General features: G+C 44.2%; 1 pseudogene; it reads right to left on the minus strand.

Moving 5' to 3' along the window:
• Positions 1 to 1,304: 1,304 nt before the first annotated feature.
• On the minus strand, positions 1,305 to 4,876 carry LOC112912487 (immunoglobulin heavy variable 3-23-like; annotated as a pseudogene).
• Positions 4,877 to 5,458: the final 582 nt, after the last annotated feature.

Here is a 5,458-nt window from a genome sequence, read left to right on the forward strand (position 1 = left end):
TAGCTGTTGCTCCCAACCTTCCTAGAGAGAATGGCGTGCACACAAGAGCGTTATCTTTGTCCCAAACGCCTGACTCATTGGTGTGAGGAAGTCAGGAAAATCCTTGTCCCTGTAACCTCCTCAACCCTCCCCTCCAGTTATCTCACACCAGATTTTCTGACACTCCCAGGATGTGGGTTCTCACAATGTGTCCTACAGAATAATACATTCCCTAATCCCCATTTAACAAATCATCCATACCCCACTTACCTCCCATGTGATAACCATCAGCTTGTACTCTGTAATGAAGAGGCTTTTACTAGATCTAGGTATTGACTTTATTCCCCTTTGCTCATTTTTTCTTTCTTAAACTCAATATATGACCGAAATCATACAACGATTGTCTTACTTTGACTGACTCACTTAACTTAGCATTATACTTGCTACCTCCATGCCCATCGTTCCAAATGGATTAGATTTCATTCCATGTATCGATAGTTTTGATAGTTTGGCTAATGTGCATAATGCTGCTGTAAAAATCCAGGTGCATGTATCCCTTTGAATTTGTATTTTTGTATTATTTTTATTTTATTTTTAAAAAGAACTCATTTATTTATACCTGAGAAACACAGACACACACAGAGGCAGAGACATATGCAGACGGAGCAGCAGGCTCCATGCATGGAGCCCAATTTGGGACTCGATACCTGGACTCTGAGATTAAGCCATGAGCCAAGGCAGACGCTCAACTACTGAGGCACCGAGGTGTCTCAGAATTTTTCCTCTTAATGATTTTATGTATTTATTCATGGAAAACTTAACAAGGCAGTGACAAAGAGTGAGAAACAGGCTCCTCCCAGGTGTCCAATATGAGACACAATACTCAGATTGGGAACATGACCTGAGCTGAAGGCATGCGCTCAACTGCTGAGCCACCCAGGCATCTTAGTGCTTTTATATTCTTAGAGTAAATGACCAGTAGTGCAGTTGCTGGATCATACGGTATGTCACACCATATGGTTTTCCAGAGCAGCTGCACCCTTGCCCACCCACATCTCCTAACCAGAGAATTCAGCAGGGACTCAGTTCTAGTGCAGGTGGTATCAGGGCTCATTTCACAAGCAGAGCAGAGCACAACCCGTTAAAACTCACCACATGATGGCCAGAGACCACACACTGCCCACTGTAGGCAAGAAGGGCCTGTGTAGACGCCTGGCCTGAAGGGAATAGCAGCCAAAACAGGACACTACAGTGCATTCACCACACCACAGACACTCCCTGAATGCAGACCCAGCACCTTTTCTGACCTCTTTATTATAAAGCTGTTATTCTGGAGCAGGATATAGAACTGGCTTTTGTACCTACAGAGGAATATAGAGACTTAGGGAAAATACCAAGGTTACAGAATTCATTTCCAGTTTCCTGCTCTGATCCACCTCAAATTTTGGGTTTCTCATGTCAGTCCCTTTGACCCTGCCAAATGAGACAGGACTTCTGTTCTGCCCCCTGTTCCAGCATTTTCCATCCCTGAAGGGATCATGTGCATTTGAGAGACTGCCAGATGCCCACACCATCTATAGAGTATCTATCTCAATAGAGTGAAGACACAGAATTGTGATAATAATATCCCCGCAATTCTTGTCTTTGTGAAGGATGCCCGACCTCCTGCCCAAAGCCCGTGTCACATGTCGAGAGGTGCTGTCCTCTCTATGTCACTCATTCGGGACAATATGTGCATGGATCACACATGTCACCATTACTTACTGCAAAAAAATATAATAATTGTACAACATACACTCAAGCAGCAACTGAATCCACAGGAGTGAGATAAAAGTTGGGAGGGAAATTAATTTAGATGATTTTGAAATTAAATTCCAGAATCCCCTTTTGATCTTCAGCATATAAACCAGAGGGAATTATCCACATGGTCCTTGCTATAATAGCATGGGGAGGGAGGATTTAAGATCTTGGATCAGGGTCCTTGAGCTTGTCTCATAACTGGAACATGATAGGTAGTTAGGCAATAGTCTGATTTCTGATGAAATCACTCAGAGGTCTGGGAGAACAAAAACTGCAAGTCGACATGTAGAAAATCGACCACCTTTTGGATGTAGGAGGTGTGGATGTTGTGATGGGGACATATAGCTGTGGTGATGATGACAGGAGGGAGTTTTGTCCAGAATATTCTGCATAGTACCATGAGCAGCAGAGAGGAAAATCTGAATCTTTTAATGTCCGCTTCCATGGGGATGTGCTGCCTTGAAGGTGCACAGGTGGTAAAGAGGATGGAATCCCAGGATTCTAATGGGTCTAACAAACCCCAGGGTTCTAGGGAGAATGGGTGGCACAAACGTGATGCACAGCAACTAAGGACAGCATGTCATAAAATATAAGCACAGCATGGACGGTGACTGAGGACAGTGAGTCCAGGTGTGGATTTCCGGCTGTATTTTGTCATAACCTGAGTGTTTTCGTGGGACTAGATTGTAAAGGACAAACAAGAGGTAAGATACAGTTTAAGTGTTTCTGGGTGAGGTCACCACATTCCCAGACTCTGTGGATTAAAGAAGAGACACTCATTCTCACAGCTCTGGAGTATGGAATGTCTGAGGTCCAGGTGCAGGCAGATAGGGTATCTGGAGAATGCCCATGTCCTAGCCCGTCCTTTCCCTGTCACCTCATATGGGGCCCAGAGGCAGGGAGCTTTCCTAGTCCTGGTGTATAAGGTCCCTGATCCCATCATGAAGCTGCACCTCCAGGCCTAAGTGCTCCCCTAAGGCCCCCCCTCATCCTCCCAACACATGGACATTAGGTTCCAAAACAGGGATGTAGAGGTCACACAGAGTGAGCTGATATCAGTACCTGAAGGATCCATGAGTTATCCGATGCAGGTGGAAAGTCCTCCCCCACCTTTGTTCTCTCAGTTTTCATAATAGTTTAGTTTAATTTGTCATCATACCATATCTTTGAGTGTCACCGCTGACACCTGTGATCACCAGTCCTCCCTCTTCTCTTCCTGCCTCACCCATGGAAAAATCCATCAGGAAACACTGAATTCCCTCCTTGGATGCAGGTGGGACACTGACTCCACACAAGCCCATCCTGGAGCAGGACCGCATCCCTACAACTGTCCCACAACACACACCACGATCCAGTGTCCTTCCAAAATCCAAGCACTTATGACGTGCTGAGAGGCCTGCCCTGCTCTTAATAGACACCATGATGAAGGTGATAAAGGTTTGTACTCTCGTGTCTGTGTGTGGGGGGGAGGAGACTCTTCAGACTACACATCCTCACCACGTACTTCTTGGGGTCCCTTGCTTTCCCAGATTCACTGATATTGATTCTGCAAGAGTGGTCAAGACTGAAGTCACACCTGCACTCCGTCTTCTTTCCATTTGATTTTTGAGCCCTTTGTAGTGTCATGACCAGCATGAACGTTATGTTGTTTCTAAAATCCTTGTATATTTCACTCAGCATAATACCTTGTATATTAGAAACAAGGAATACCCACCCTTTGGAATAACGTGGATGGAACTGGAGGGTATTATGCTAAGTGAAGTAAGTCAATGGGAAAATGACAAAAAAAATGGTCGCATTTATTCAGGGAATGTAAAAAATCGAGAAAGGGGAAAAAAGGAGAAAGGATGGAAAATGAGCGGGAAATGTCAGGGAAGGATACAGAACATGAGAGAATCCCTACTCTGGGAAATGAACAAGGGGTAGTGGAAGGGGAGGTCAGCGGAGGGTTGGGTGACTGGGTGAGGGACGGTAAGGGGGGCAATTGGTGGGATAAGCACTGGGTGTTATGGTATATGTTGGCAAATTGAAATCCAATAAAAAATATAAAAAATAAAATAAAATAAAATCATTGCTCAGTGAGTTGGGTGGTTGTTTCATGTTCCATGTATACAGCTGGGACTCTTATAAAGGAGAAGCTGTGGTAAATGGAGATACGGGTAATAAACTGGTATTTATGAACAGTAGTAAGAAATTTTAAGCAGATTTGTCCTTGAGCATATAAGAAGAGTTGTTGACTAAAACCAACCAAATTTCCAAATCAGAAACTGAATAAGAATTAAGCAAAGAGGGAGACACTCTCATTTTTGGAATTGGAATATTTCTCTATGACAACAAAGTGTGTAAGTTAGAGACTGAATATGTAAGCACAGAATCCTGTGCCCAGAGAGACTCCCTTGGGGAAACTGCTCCTTGGAGAGGAAGCCCCAGACCCTGACAGGAAACCTGCCCAGAACCTCCATCTGCACCTGCTCCTGGGCCTTCAAGACAGAAGTGGTGAGGAGTGTGCACCCCCTGGTGGTCCCGATCCCCTTCTATAAGGAGGTTTGTGTCTGGGCTCACACTGAGGTCGACTCACTGTGTCCTTCGCACAGTAATACACGGCCGTGTCCTCAGCTCTCAGGCTGTTCATCTGCAGATACAGCGTGTTCTTGGCGTTGTCTCTGGAGATGGTGAATCGGCCCTTCACAGCGTCTGTGTAGTATGTGCTGCTTCCACTACTGCTAATACCTCCGACCAACTGCAGCCCCTTCCCTGGAGCCTGGCGGACCCAGCTCATGCCCTAGCTACTGAAGGTGAATCCAGAGGCCACACAGGAGAGTCTCAGGGACCCCCCAGGCTTCACCAGGTCTCCACCAGACTCCACCAGCTGCACCTCACCCTGGACACCTGCAGACAGAAGACATCCTGGTCAGGAAACTGTCCCACATCCTGTTTCTCTCACTCACCTCCACTCACAGACTCAGGGTATCTGGTTCTCCATGAATTACCTTTTAAAATAGCGACAAGGAAAACCCAGCAGAGCACAGACTCCATGGTGGTTTGTCTGTGTTGTGTCCTGAGCACTGAATGGGGTCACCTGGAGACCCTGGGCCTGGAGCTCCTCTCCGAGCTGCAGGGTTGGGGATGGGCTTCTTTAATCAGTGGAGGGAGGGCCCTATTTGCATGTCCCCTGACTATATAGTCACTTACCAAGTTAGATTCATTTCGTAATATGTTATATACAAAGATTGCTTCACAACCCCAGATCAGTTTCTTTTGGGTTTACAGAGGATTTATGATGTTTAATCCATCAACGTATTTATCTTTGCATTTATGTTCGTTTTTAAAAGTCTTTCATTAGAAAAGGTCATTTTTAAACAGTATTTTCTCTGCTTAATGAAGTTTAATCATAAATATTTAATTTTGGTACCCGTGTAAAGGAGATTGTTTTGTAAATTTTATACAGAAAATTTGTTGATAGTGTGTAGGATTTAACTTTATTGTCTATATTGATTTTATATCCTGAGTTTTCTTAGAGCTCATTAGTTACTTGTAATTGGTTTTTGAAATAATTTTCCTCATTGACAATGCATATGCAAACAAATTATTTAACTTCCTGTTGACTGATTTTAATATCTTTTATATTATTTTTGCCTAATTTCAAGGGTAATCTTAGATTTAGGTGCATAAATATTTT

This window comes from Vulpes vulpes, chromosome 6 (assembly GCF_048418805.1).
Source record: "Vulpes vulpes isolate BD-2025 chromosome 6, VulVul3, whole genome shotgun sequence".
NCBI classification, from domain to species: Eukaryota; Metazoa; Chordata; class Mammalia; order Carnivora; family Canidae; genus Vulpes; species Vulpes vulpes.